Below are 13,118 nucleotides of genomic sequence, written 5' to 3'. Positions count from 1 at the left end.
ATTAAATAATTATATTTAAATAATTTTGCGTCGAACTACCAATATATGCAAATTTTGTATTTTATTTGAAGTGTTTATATGCTGTTATGTAATTTGCTGACCTTCACTTAGGGTTCTTAGTTATTTCATATGTAAAAGCTGTTGTGGTTCCCCTCTGGAACGGAACTGAGTAGGGCGCGCAAATTGTGGTTGGCATAGGAAGAAAGGTGGAACAAAGAGGGAGTCGGGTACGAGCTACCGAACTGTCAACTGCTCGTGTAAAAGTTGTATATTGTGCTGCTGCCGAGAGAGGTTTTCCGTGCTGTTTTCCAATGCCTCGGTTGGATGGATAAAGAGCTGGAACTACTCTGGAATTGATATCTATCATCACCAACAAGAAATGACAGAGTCAAGCAATTCCAGCCGCAAATCCACCTACAAACATGCAATCGCCACCACAATGCGCAATTACCGAAAAGGAACCAAGGAATAGTAGAAATGTATGTCGAAGGATCAGCTTATTGGATGTGTTAGAGTGCTCAAATATAAGGTAATTTTTAACTGAATTTATGTACCTACCTTGATTTTTTCCTTATCATAACACCTCTCAGGTTCCTCTCCGTTTAAACTAGATTACCGAGTGTCCTTTACTGAACGAATATTAAAATTAATATGGCAATAGAGTGTGCTAATTTTAATATTGTTTGTTGAAAGGATCTTACTATGATCTAAATTTTGTGTTTCAGTGCAGTTGAAGTTGAGAATAGATACTGTCGAAAGTTACAAGTTCATGCTTGTTAAGGGCTTGTTTCTTTGGTGTATTGAAAGTATGTTTGGTTGGCTCTGCTACAGTGGTCAAGTTGCAATTACTCTTGCTATTCAAGTGAAAGTCTGTACAATATTGGGTTCCTCTTGTGTATTAAAGGTGCATATTGATATTGTAATAGGATCCACAGTTTATCCTTTACGCTTTTGATAAACAACAATTAATAGAAGGACCACTATATATGAAAACAGGAACTTCTTTTGTTCAAAATCCAGTGAGAATTGGTGTGTTAGTGAAATGCATTTAACTTTCATTCTAAATAGAAAAGTATTTAGCTGACAGAGACTTAACCTATGACCAGTTCATAATTTTGCAGTGAAATACATTTACAATTTTTTGTCAGATAAGAAAAGGTTTGAAAAGTAATATTGAACCTATGCCTATTTTATGTTTCTACAGTGAATATTGATAGTAATATTATTGAGACCTTTCAGTTTGATCAAGCCTTGAGGGCAAAAGTATATGTCACTTTCTGTTACCATTATGCAAATAGCCTTGTTCTCTTATAACTGTTAGCACTTTTTTTAACGTGAACTTATGCAGGTGCCGAAGTTCATTGCACTCTCGTGTAACAAAGTATAGGCTGTGATTGCCCATTGAAGTTACTTATTTTCAGTTTCTTGAATAAGAATGTTACTCATTCTTACGCCTTATTAGGCTGGCGACAGGTGTTATTATCATTTGGGCTCTGTGGATAGGCAAATTATTGTTTGTTACTGTTTAAATATTTACGTAATTCTGACTTTCACTTCTGATAAGCTACCTCCGTTAGGTATTTCACGGTCAACACAAATAAAAATCCTTTCAGAGGGTAACACCGCTCTGTTGCTTTATACTGTAATTGCTGTAGTAAAAATAATTTCACTATACGAACTGGATCCAGTTTTGAGGTTATTGTATAACAGTAGCAGACGGTAGTGTTATAGGTTGTTCTATATCTCTTTTCTGTTGGTTTATAATTGATTGCATGTGTAATTAATATGTCTTCATCCATACTGTTAATACGTTGTTTCCATTTTATGGCCCTTTGCTGTATTTTTTTTTCATTTATACATAATACATTAAGTTCATCTCTTACATTCACTTTTCTTGTAATGTTCCTTTGTATTTAATTTCTGAGAGCATTTCGTTTAACTTTCCATAGACATCTAGTTTCCAGGATACTAAGAGGTAATGCTGAGAAGCGTTATGAAATGGGACGTAAAATCTGTAGTAGCAAAGGCAAATGGAAGATTTAGTGGAAACCAGATCGCATCTATAAAGGAAATGGAATAATGCCGAAATATTGCTCCAGCGTTCGGAGCCATTATCACTTACCACGGAAGTAGGCGTCGACTGAATTCAGATATGAGTTGCTAGGATCGTAGCTTGCCGGTATAGCCGATGCAAAACTGAATTATTCCTAGTAAGAATGGTGGCATTTTCCTCGCCGAATACTATCGAGTAAACGTAGCGAACCGATACATCAGGAACACTATGCAACCAGTCTGCTGTCAATAGCGAATACGCGGACAATATAAGAGAGACTGATGTGCCTACAGAGGTACGTAAACACTCTGTCTCTATCGTCGGATACATTATTAGAATAGAAAGAAAACTACCAATATTCGCCGTTTATAATACAGGCCATTTAACGCTATCTGTGACTGGACCAGTCGATTAAAATTCTAAATGGGTCATGCTACTAACGACAGCAGCCATGAATCTATACGACATCGGCGTCTGAGAATCGTCTCTGTACAAACGGATTATGAGCGCCTGGTATCAAATCTTGTCGTACCAGCAAGATTCTGCCTGCCCACGACGCTCTCGACTGACCAGTGTGTATAGTACCTACATCCACCGCAGTTAACTCCTTCGGGTCGGCGACTCAAACATGTCCAGTTGTCATTATAACTCGCAGCAACATGTTCCATATTATTATGAGTGACATTTAGCCGTAACCCTCTGTGTATGACAACACTATCCTATCTAACCATTCACTAGGTAGCATATAGCTCGTATATCAATATACACTCCTGGAAATGGAAAAAAGAACACATTGACACCGGTGTGTCAGACCCACCATACTTGCTGCGGACACTGCGAGAGGGTTGTAAAAGCAATGATCACACGCACGGCACAGCGGACACACCAGGAACCGCGGTGTTGGCCGTCGAATGGCGCTAGCTGCGCAGCATTTGTGCACCGCCGCCGTCAGTGTCAGCCAGTTTGCCGTGGCATACGGAGCTCCATCGCAGTCTTTAACACTGGTAGCATGTCGCGACAGCGTGTACGTGAACCGTATGAGCAGTTGACGGACTTTGAGCGAGGGCGTATAGTGGGCATGCGGGAGGCCGGGTGGACGTACCGCCGAGTTGCTCAACTCGTGGGGCGTGAGGTCTCCACAGTACATCGATGTTGTCGCCAGTGGTCGGCGGAAGGTGCACGTGCCCGTCGACCTGGGACCGGACCGCAGCGACGCACGGATGCACGCCAAGACCGTAGGATCCTACGCAGTGCCGTGGGGGACCGCACCGCCACTTCCCAGCAAATTAGGGACACTGTTGCTCCTGGGGTATCGGCGAGGACCATTCGCAACCGTCTCCATGAAGCTGGGATACGGTCCCGCACACCGTCAGGCCATCTTCCGCTCACGCCCCAACATCGTGCAGCCCGCCTCCAGTGGTGTAGCGACAGGCGTGAATGGAGGGACGAATGGAGACGTGTCGTCTTCAGCGATGAGAGTCGCTTCTGCCTTGGTGCCAATGATGGTCGTATGCGTGTTTGGCGCCGTGCGGGTGAGCGCCACAGTCAGGACTGCATACGACCGAGGCACACAGGGCCAACACCCGGCATCATGGTGTGGGGAGCGATCTCCAACCATGGCCGTACACCTCTGGTGATCGTCGAGGGGACACTGAATAGTGCACGGTACATCCAAACCGTCATCGAACCCATCGTTCTACCATTCCTAGACCGGCAAGGGAACTTGCTGTTCCAACAGGACAATGCACGTCCGCGTCGTCTCACGCGGTCTGCACGTCCAGCACGAACGCTGGTCCAACTGAGGCGCCAGGTGGAAATGGCATGGCAAGCCGTTCCACAGGACTACATCCAGCATCTCTGCGATCGTCTCCATGGGAGAATAGCAGCCTGCATTGCTGCGAAAGGTGGATATACACTGTACTAGTGCCGACATTGTGCATGCTCTGTTGCCTGTGTCTATGTACCTGTGGCTCTGTCAGTGTGATCATGTGATGTATCTGACCCCAGGAATATGTCAATAAAGTTTCCCCTTCCTGAGACAATGATTTCACGGTGTTCTTATTTCAATTTCCAGGAGTGTATGTATAGTATGCTACGTTTCAAATGGATCAAATGGCTATAAGCACAATGGGAGTTAACATATGAGGTCATCAGTCCCCTAGACGTAGAACTACTTAAACCTAATAAACCTAAGGACTTCACAAACATCTATGCCCGAGGCAGGATTCGAACCTGCGACTGTAGTAGCAGCGCGGTTTCTGACTGAAGCGCCTAGAACCGCTCGGTCACAGCAGTTGGCCATGCCACGTTTCTCGTCAGATTGAGCACATTGCGTTGCTATGAGTAGTTTTAAAATTTTTTTTTAACGTATTCGAAACTAAATAAATGAGGCAACTTTTTGATCGTATTTATCGTGTTCCATCATTTCAAGTTCTAAGAGGATTTGAAAGTTAAAGTCTTCTCCCACTCTCAGCTCTTTATAAGATAGACCATCTGGCGTACCCCTATGCGCGACAGTAACTTCCAGGAATACGAGGAAACACTATGTTGCCTACACAGTAATTTTATCTGTAAGATTAAATGCATCAGAATACCCAGCATTTGGATAACTGGAATGTTTAAATATTTACCAAAGAAAGACAAATTATAGGACAAATTTTGATCGCTGTGATAGTCCATAGACGCTTTTGATTTTTCGATTGATATTGATCAGTCAGTTGTTGGTGAGTTACATCCAGTTGAAGATTATGCTCCAGAGTACATTATAAAGTTGACAGATTCCTTTAAATAAGGGTATCATTACATTTATAAGTTTTTTTAAATAAATTTATTTACTCACTGCGCATTACTTACCTTGCTTCCCTGTTTCCATGAAACTTTCGTCATTGAGAGACTAAATTACCGGAACTGATTCAAAAAAAACCTGCTTGAAAGAGAAAAATGAGGCAAATGAGAGCCGGCCGGTGTGGCCAAGCGGTTCTAGTCGCTTCAATCTGGAACCGCGCGACCACTACGGTCGCAGGTTCGAATCCTGCCTCGGCCATGTATGTGTGTGATGTCCTTAGGTTAGTTAGGTTTAAGTAGTTCTAAGTTCTACGGGACTGATGACCTCAGATGTTGAGTCCCATAGTGCTCAGAGCCAGTTGAACCAGTTGAACGCAAATGAGAAATCTAAGTCAGCAAGGAAAAGTACTTGCTGCCAAGCAATCTCGCTTACACACACACACACACTATGTTCTCCTGTACACACTGGATATATTGGCGGTTCATGTAATTAATAACCTGTAATAACTGTTGTCGAGAACTGAAAGTTTTTTGTGGCTTACATTTGTAATAGGGATGTAGTATGTGGTTTCATTCGTTCTGGGCAACAGCAAGTTGTGTGGCGTCCCCGCACTCCAACAGCATGCTGATATTGTCGACGCCGTAGAGCTGCTACTGCCACATCTCTCGCATTGGAGTTGAGACACGATGCGCGATGACGTAGGTCCCCATTGGTGACCGGGAGGCAGAAATGCGAACTCGTACGATGGATGTCTCTTCTGATTTAAGATTGAATAATTCATTGCCCGGATATGCAGTAGTTGTTAAATCTTATCTCATCCGCATCGTACACACCACCAATTGAGAGGAAACATTGTAATTATCAGTCTTCTCGTACGTTATTAGTTCGTTGCTATGGAGTTGTTGAACCTGTATGAAGCGGGATCGACAGATACTCTTTGATCACGTCTGAGTGAACCTACGCCGTAATGTTAAAAAAATGTTCAAAAGTTCTCTTTCCAGTTAATGAAGTAAGTATTTTGATATTCAGATTAAATTGTCCCTGCTGAACAGTCGTTGGTTAACTATCATTGATTAAATCACTTAATAATGTAGTCCACGCTTGATATTTCACTTGGAACGAACAGTTTATTGTTCCTTGGCCACTAAATACTTTATAACTTTCGCACCACACGCACTCGCAGTTGGTTGATAAAATCAGTTCTATTAAAATTAAGTTTTTTTGACAATTCCCACTACTTGATTCAGCGTAATTTGTGATAACCTTGTGTAGTCGTATAATTATGTCCTACTCGACACTAATTGAGTGTAGTCGTTTGATATAGCATCTACTCTTCTTTAAGTTTCAACTGTTTGAAAGTCAAGGTAAATATTCACCAGTTTTCGTCTATAAAGTTCTATTAACCAATTATGTATGGTTGAACGCCTCTATCAGTTCCTGTCTCTGCTTAGCAAATCAGTTTCCGCAGTTAGTGAACCTCGTCACGCAAGAAACACTTCTGAACCCAAAACAATCGCGTCGCGTTCCGTACTATCAATAACTAAGACAAGAATTGTTCTCGCACGTCTTTACAGGACGAGAGCCAGCAAGCGACTTCTTCTGTAAAAGAGTATTGTAGGCGCATTTGTAAGTAGGATGTTTAGGTTTTTTTTAATTGGTAACGCCGCCGCCACGTAGCGCTCTGTATGAAAATCACTGGCTGTGCCGTGTGCAGTCTGTGGCTGGTTGGCTTTGTTGTAATACTCGCCATTGTAGTGTTGGGCAGCGGCAGCTGGGTGCTAACAGCTCGTAGCGTTGCGCAGTTGGAGATGAGCCGCCAGCAGTGGTGGACGTGGGGAGAGAGATGGCGGAGTTTTGAAATTTGTAAGAATTGGTGTCATGAACTGCTATATATATTATGACTAGTGAGGTAAATACATTGTTTGTTCTCTATTAAAATCTTTCATTTGCTAACTGTGCCTATCAGTAGTTAGAGACTTCCGTAGTTTGAATCTTTTAGTTAGCTGGCAGTAGTGACGCTCGCTGTATTGCAGTAGTTCGAGTAACGAAGAGTTTTGTGAGGTAAGTGATTTTTGAAACATATAGGTTAATGTTAGTCAGAGCCATTCTTTCGTAGGGATTTTTGAAAGTCAGATTGCGTCTCGCTAAAAACTATTGGGTGTCAGTTTAAGCAGAGTCGTGTATAATTTTTCTAAGGGGACGTTTCACACTGAATTTCTTCGTTTTGCTTATAACTCTCTTCCGCAGAAAAGTTATCTCTGACACATCACCTTGGAGTTAGGTTTCAAGATATTAATTGCAATTATCACTTGGATATTAGTCCATTAATTAAATCTGAGGTTTCTTCCTCCTCTTTTCATATCGATATCTCTCAGTGATGTATCATGTTGCTGTTATCAAAACTTCTTGATGTTAGCTTATCGGCAAAGATGTCGTATTTGCCGAGATAACTCTTCCGTACTTCATAATATGATATTCTGTCTTCTCCTTCTAACATGATGGTTTGGGCAGAAAAATTCTTGGCTTCATCGTATTTGCTTGACTTTGTGCTTTTTCCTGTTTTTTTTTTTAACTTTTTTAACAAAAGAAAGATGAAAGGATAGTAAGAGGGACAGTGAGAGAAGTGGAAAGCGAACGGCCTAAATGGCTGGCCGGTGGTTTCATAAATAGTCTCCGCTACGTCTGATGATGTCGTAGCACGGTTTTCATTACTGAACTTTTCGGCTTTCGTATTCACGTTGCTTTCGTGCGATTCTTCCCTGGCTAACTGGCAATCGGGATCCTCATTTTTCCTACCAGACCGGTATTCTTCCTTTACCCATAGTTCTATGATGTCGACTAGGTAGTCCCACTGAGTGGGCGTGAAGACGGGGTGTGAGTTAATCGTGGCTAACTCTTTTCTCGTGACTGCTTCTACCAATATGTCACGGTATCTGTAAGTGCGGAGGGTGATCGGTCGATGGGGGACGGGAGGCCTAGGCTGGTTGGGTGGGGTGAAGGGGTACGGGTGGTCTGAGTAGGGGTATGACCTGATTCGCAGTGACGCCGCAATGCTCTTGAGGACGGCCTGCACGTTGTGGGGAATGGTAGGCATAGCCTCTCCTTCATTTTCCGCCGTGGCACCATTGCTTGCAGCTGCCTCCTTGGAAGTGGGCAGCCGGGGTGTAGCATCGTCCGTCTCCATTGGCGCCACCTCCTGCATTGCTGCAGGGGGCGGCGCGGCGGACGTCTGCGTGGCCGCATCGACTCCCACCGGCCGACTCACGAGCGAGGTGGCGGCGGGGACCGGCGGCTTCTTCTTCTCGATAGCTCGCAGCTCTTCGCGCAGCTGCTGGAGCTGGCGATGCACAGCTGCGAGCTCCTCCTTCAGTGCGGCCCTTTCGGACGCAAAGGCGGCTTGGAAGCCGGCCACAGCTTGGTTGATGGCGGCTTCTAGGCGGCGCTGCTCGCACCCCTCGCCGGAGCCTAAAGGGGGGGGGGGGGGGGGCAGCCATCCTAGCGCTTGACGCCGCCGCAGGGCGTGTTGCTCCAGGCTCGCGGCGTGACTCCCTGAGTTGGCGTGTGGACCGCCGCAGTTCGCGCAGCTGCTGGCCACCCCAAGAGGCTTCGTGCAACTGTGGGTGTCGTGTGCAGCCGCGCACGCGACGGCGTTCTTGCACTCAAGCGCAGCATGCCCCAACTGCTGGCAATTGTAGCACTGCAGGCTCTTGCTGTTCTGCTGCGTGCGCTTGCGCTTTGGGTGCTGTTGGCGGCCGCCGTTGAACCCCATCGCAAGGATGAGAGCTTCTAGTGCCGCGGCAATTTGCTTCCCTTTCCGTACAGCCATGGCGTTGGCGTGCGCGGTGACGGTGACGAAGTGAGCCGCAGCGAGTCGAGCTGCGGAATACTTCGAAGTCCTTACTTAGTTCGAGTCCTTATTTTGGGTTTTACATTCTCACACACATTTACAAATTTGAACTGTACACCATTCATACATAGACATAGATTTTACAGAAAATGAACCTAATGTCCATAACTTAAGTAATTCATTTTATTGCACTGTTGACGTCGCATCGTCGCACTGACGCAACAACAGCTCTGGACCATGTGGGCTGCGAGACATGGCCCAGTTGGAAGCCTCTTCTTCCGCTCCTAACTGCTGGCGACGCTGCTACAGCATCAGATCGTACAATGCAGCGATTACGATCCGATTGTTGCTGGTCGAGGGTTAATCTCGTTGTCCTGTGGTGACGTCAGCAGTAGACTGCACCACAGATTAGTGCAGCCTGCAGCTTGGCTGCCCGCTACATCACAGTCGTAAATCTGAAACACTTATTACACTCTCTCTTCCTTGTGCACGCACACACAAACACGCACACACACACACACACACACACACACACACACACACACACACACACAGACACACACATACATACACACACAAAAAACACTAATGGTTCACTGTTTACTAACGACAGTATATTTTGTTTCTGCCTAATAAGCCATTCAATAGTTTGAATAGTGTCCGATTTTTCTATGAAAACTTCTTCTGCTAACTAATTTTGTGTCCTTTATTATCTGTGCCAGTAAAATTAAAGATGTCCTTCTTATTAGCTGTAATTCTTCACAGTCTTATATCGTTGTTTGTGTAAGCAGTTATTAATGTATGTTCACCTAAGTGTGGGTAAACTTCTCGTTCTGATTTCTGTTTTTATACCATAATAGTTAAGCAATTGTTTCAAACAGATTCCTTATAAACATGTCGGGAGTTAATGGTAATTGTAGAAATTTCAGAGGCCTGAAAGGCCCCCTGCATTTTAACTCTGTCACGTGCCTATTGTTTCTTTTGTCAGCAGTGCACGAACACAAGACATTCATTCGAGTAGCGCAGCCCATATTACAAGTACTTTGCCCTCTGAAGGATCAATCGACAAGTTTATACGCAAAGTTTTGAACAGCGTCCGATACGGTCTGATACCTAATTAATCATTTCATTATTAACTTTGAGCGATCCCAACGTTGCCCAAGTTTCTGCAGGTCCACGAACAAGGTCCCAAAACTTTCCAGTGAGGCCATAAGTCGTCGAGATTGACTCGTTTGTCGCCAGCTCGTTTCATTTCTCCGGAGACCTGCCAGTAATGGATTAACTTCTGCTACCAATAGCTTGCTGTTGCCTGCAGTAAGAACCAGCCCTTCTTTCCCTTTCGCATCTGATATCCGTCCTGGAACAGGTAAACCTAACACCACTTTTAACACATTGAGATGATGGTACAAATTTCTTAATTGAACTTTTTGCTATGCAGGTGAGTTCGTATAAGATCTGCTAATAATCTCTTACAGCATTTAGTACTTTCTATGAGCATACTTGTGAACAATGATACTAGGCATATATACAAATAGTTCTGTCTTGGTCTTCAGACCGAAGCTTACATTGATGCAGACCTCCATACGACTCTATTCTGTAGAAGTCTCTTCATCTCTGCTTACTTAGTATACTGAAACTTTGCTCTCCTACAATTTTTACTTTTTGTCATTCCATCTGTTAATAATCTGACGATTTGATGTCTCAGAATATGTCCCTTCAACTGATCAGTTTTCTCACTCTAGTTGCCCCACAGATCCATTTACTCCCTAATTCCATTGAGTATCTCTTCATTAGTTATCAAATCTGTCCATCCAATCTTCAGCGTTCTTTGCAGCTTTAACTTTTAACATCACATTTCAAAAGCTTCTACTGTCTACTTCCGTACAAGCCTACGTTCCAGACAATTGCCTTCAAAAAATACTTCCGAACACTTCGATGTTAATCTTGAAACTTCTATCAGTATGAAACTATGTTGCAGACTGGGACCCGAATCTGGGAGTCTTACCTTTGGAAACTAGGAGAGCAGGTGCTGATGAAAGTTGGGTTATGAGGGCAGTTGTGAGTCGTGCTTGATGCTTGGATATTTCAGTCGGTAGAGGACTCGGCCGCATAAGGCAAAGTTCCCAGATTTGGGTCCCGATCAGGCACATGGTTTCGATCTGCGAGAAAGTTTCAAAAAGGCAAAGAGTAAAGATTCATTTTGGTATTTCTATTGGCAATTTGCATTTTATAGCCTCTCTATTTTGTAAGTTATTTTTGTCCCAAATGTCAAACTCGGAACTCCTTTTAGTGTGCTATTTCATAATCTAATAAACTCTGTATCACCTGATTTAATTCGATCGCATCCCATTCCGCTTGTTTTACTTTTATAATTCGAATTTACATTCCGTATGAACCATGTGTCGTCACGCAGGGTGAACCATACTCTACTCATAAACTTTGAGAGGTTCTCCACAAATTCCTCCTGAGTAAGGGTACAAGTGTCGCACGGTCGCCGGAGGCTCGTTATAGAGTTATTGCATGTCTTTTGGTTTCTTACCCTAATTTGCTTTGTATGTGCATTGCTGTGTAAATAATGTACAACAATGTAAATGTCAATGATGTGCGCTGTGTGCCTCGTTTCCTTTCGCTTGAGGTCCCTGCTATCGACTACAGCAATGCCCTCCTTAGCTCGTTGACGTCTAGTCTGCATTCAGTACTGCTCGGTCCTGTGAAGGATTTTTTTTCAGCATTGTTACTTAACAGTAAAATACAGCAGTCCTATGGGCAGGTTTACTGATGAAGACATGCACCTCGTGTATGGATTCACTGAATGCAATGCAAGAGCGGCACAACGACGCATGCTGAGCTGTTCCCGCATCTACGACGACCGCGTCACTGTATTTTTGCATCTTTACATAAGAGTTGTTGCATTACTCCGTGTTGTGCAATGTAAGTTTTCGTTATTGCATATTACATGATTCTTCACTGCTCTGAAGGTATTTTTCACATAAACATAAGTGACTGCGGTAACAAACCGAATAAATTATTCCTTAACATGTCGCCGTAGACCGTGCCCTCATACCGACATACTCAGAAGTAATCCATGGTGAACCTCTGATAGTCTGTCGGAGATGGTCATGATCATCCTGTATATCTTAACGGTTTTTTTTTTCCATTTTGGTAGGCCTTTACAATCCATGTGAACGTTGTATGTCCATCCTTTTAGAAGGAGGTCTCTGGGACGGCAGCTGTTTGCTACCGCGACAAATAAATAAAAACACCCACAGTTTTCATTATGATTTCATTTTACTTTTTCGCTACCAGTTTCGACGCTTCAGTGCGTCATCTTCAGGCTATTCTTGATGCGATAAAGGTTGATATGATCCCCATACATACAACATCAGTTGCGAGCAGTACTGGATACGCAGATAATGTGTCAGCACTCCAACCATCAACTGCCAACATGAATGAGTTGGAGTGCTGACACATTATCTGCGTATTCAGTAATGCTGGCAACGGATGTTGTATGTATGGGGATCATATCAACCTGTATCGGATCAAGAACAGCCTGAAGATGACGCACTGATGCGTTGAAACTGGTCTTCATGGACGACAAGTAGCGAATCCTTCTTGCACGTCTTGTGAATGACATCCTTCAGAGCCGGTTGCTGTGGTCTAGCGCTTCTAGGCGCTTCAGTCCGGAACCGCGCTGCTGCTACGGCCGCAGGTTCGAATCCTGCCTCGGGCATGGGTATGTGTGATGTCCTTAGGTCAGTTAGGTTTAAGTGGTTCTAAGTCTAGGTGACTGATGACCTCAGACGTTAAGTCCCATAGTGCAAGAGCCATTTTTTGAACATCCTTCAGAATAACGGAATCGCTTGACTAGAGCGGCCAGCATGTTCTCCAGGCATGAACCCTACCGAACATGCCTGGGATAGACTGAAAAGGGCTGTTTATGGATGACGTGAGCCATCACCACTCTGAGGGATCTACGCCAAATCGCTGTTGAGGAGTGCGACAACCTGAATCAACTTTGCATTGATGAACTTGTTGATGTTATGCCACGGCGAATACAGGCGTGCGTCAATGCAAGAGAATGTGCTACTGGGTATTAGAGGTACCGGTGTGTACAAAAGTCTGGACAAACACCTCTGAACGTCTCGCTGTATGGTGGTACAATATGCATTGCTTGGTTTTCATGAGGAATAAAAAGGGGGAATTTATTTTTATGTTGATTTCTATTCCAATTTTCTGTGCAGGTTCCGGAACTCTCTGAACCGAAGTGATGCATTTTTTTTTTTTTTGATGTGTGTATTTTCGCTGTCATCAAATTCCACTTGTGCCACGGCTCACCATTCCTTATTAAGTCATCGACTGTTCCATAATTTAAGATGTTCCTATCGTAGTCTGCAACATTTTGTCTAGTAGCACATACTCAGACGATGTGGTCG

Source organism: Schistocerca gregaria, chromosome 6 (assembly GCF_023897955.1).
Source record: "Schistocerca gregaria isolate iqSchGreg1 chromosome 6, iqSchGreg1.2, whole genome shotgun sequence".
Taxonomy (NCBI): Eukaryota; Metazoa; Arthropoda; class Insecta; order Orthoptera; family Acrididae; genus Schistocerca; species Schistocerca gregaria.
This window is presented reverse-complemented; position numbering follows the sequence as displayed.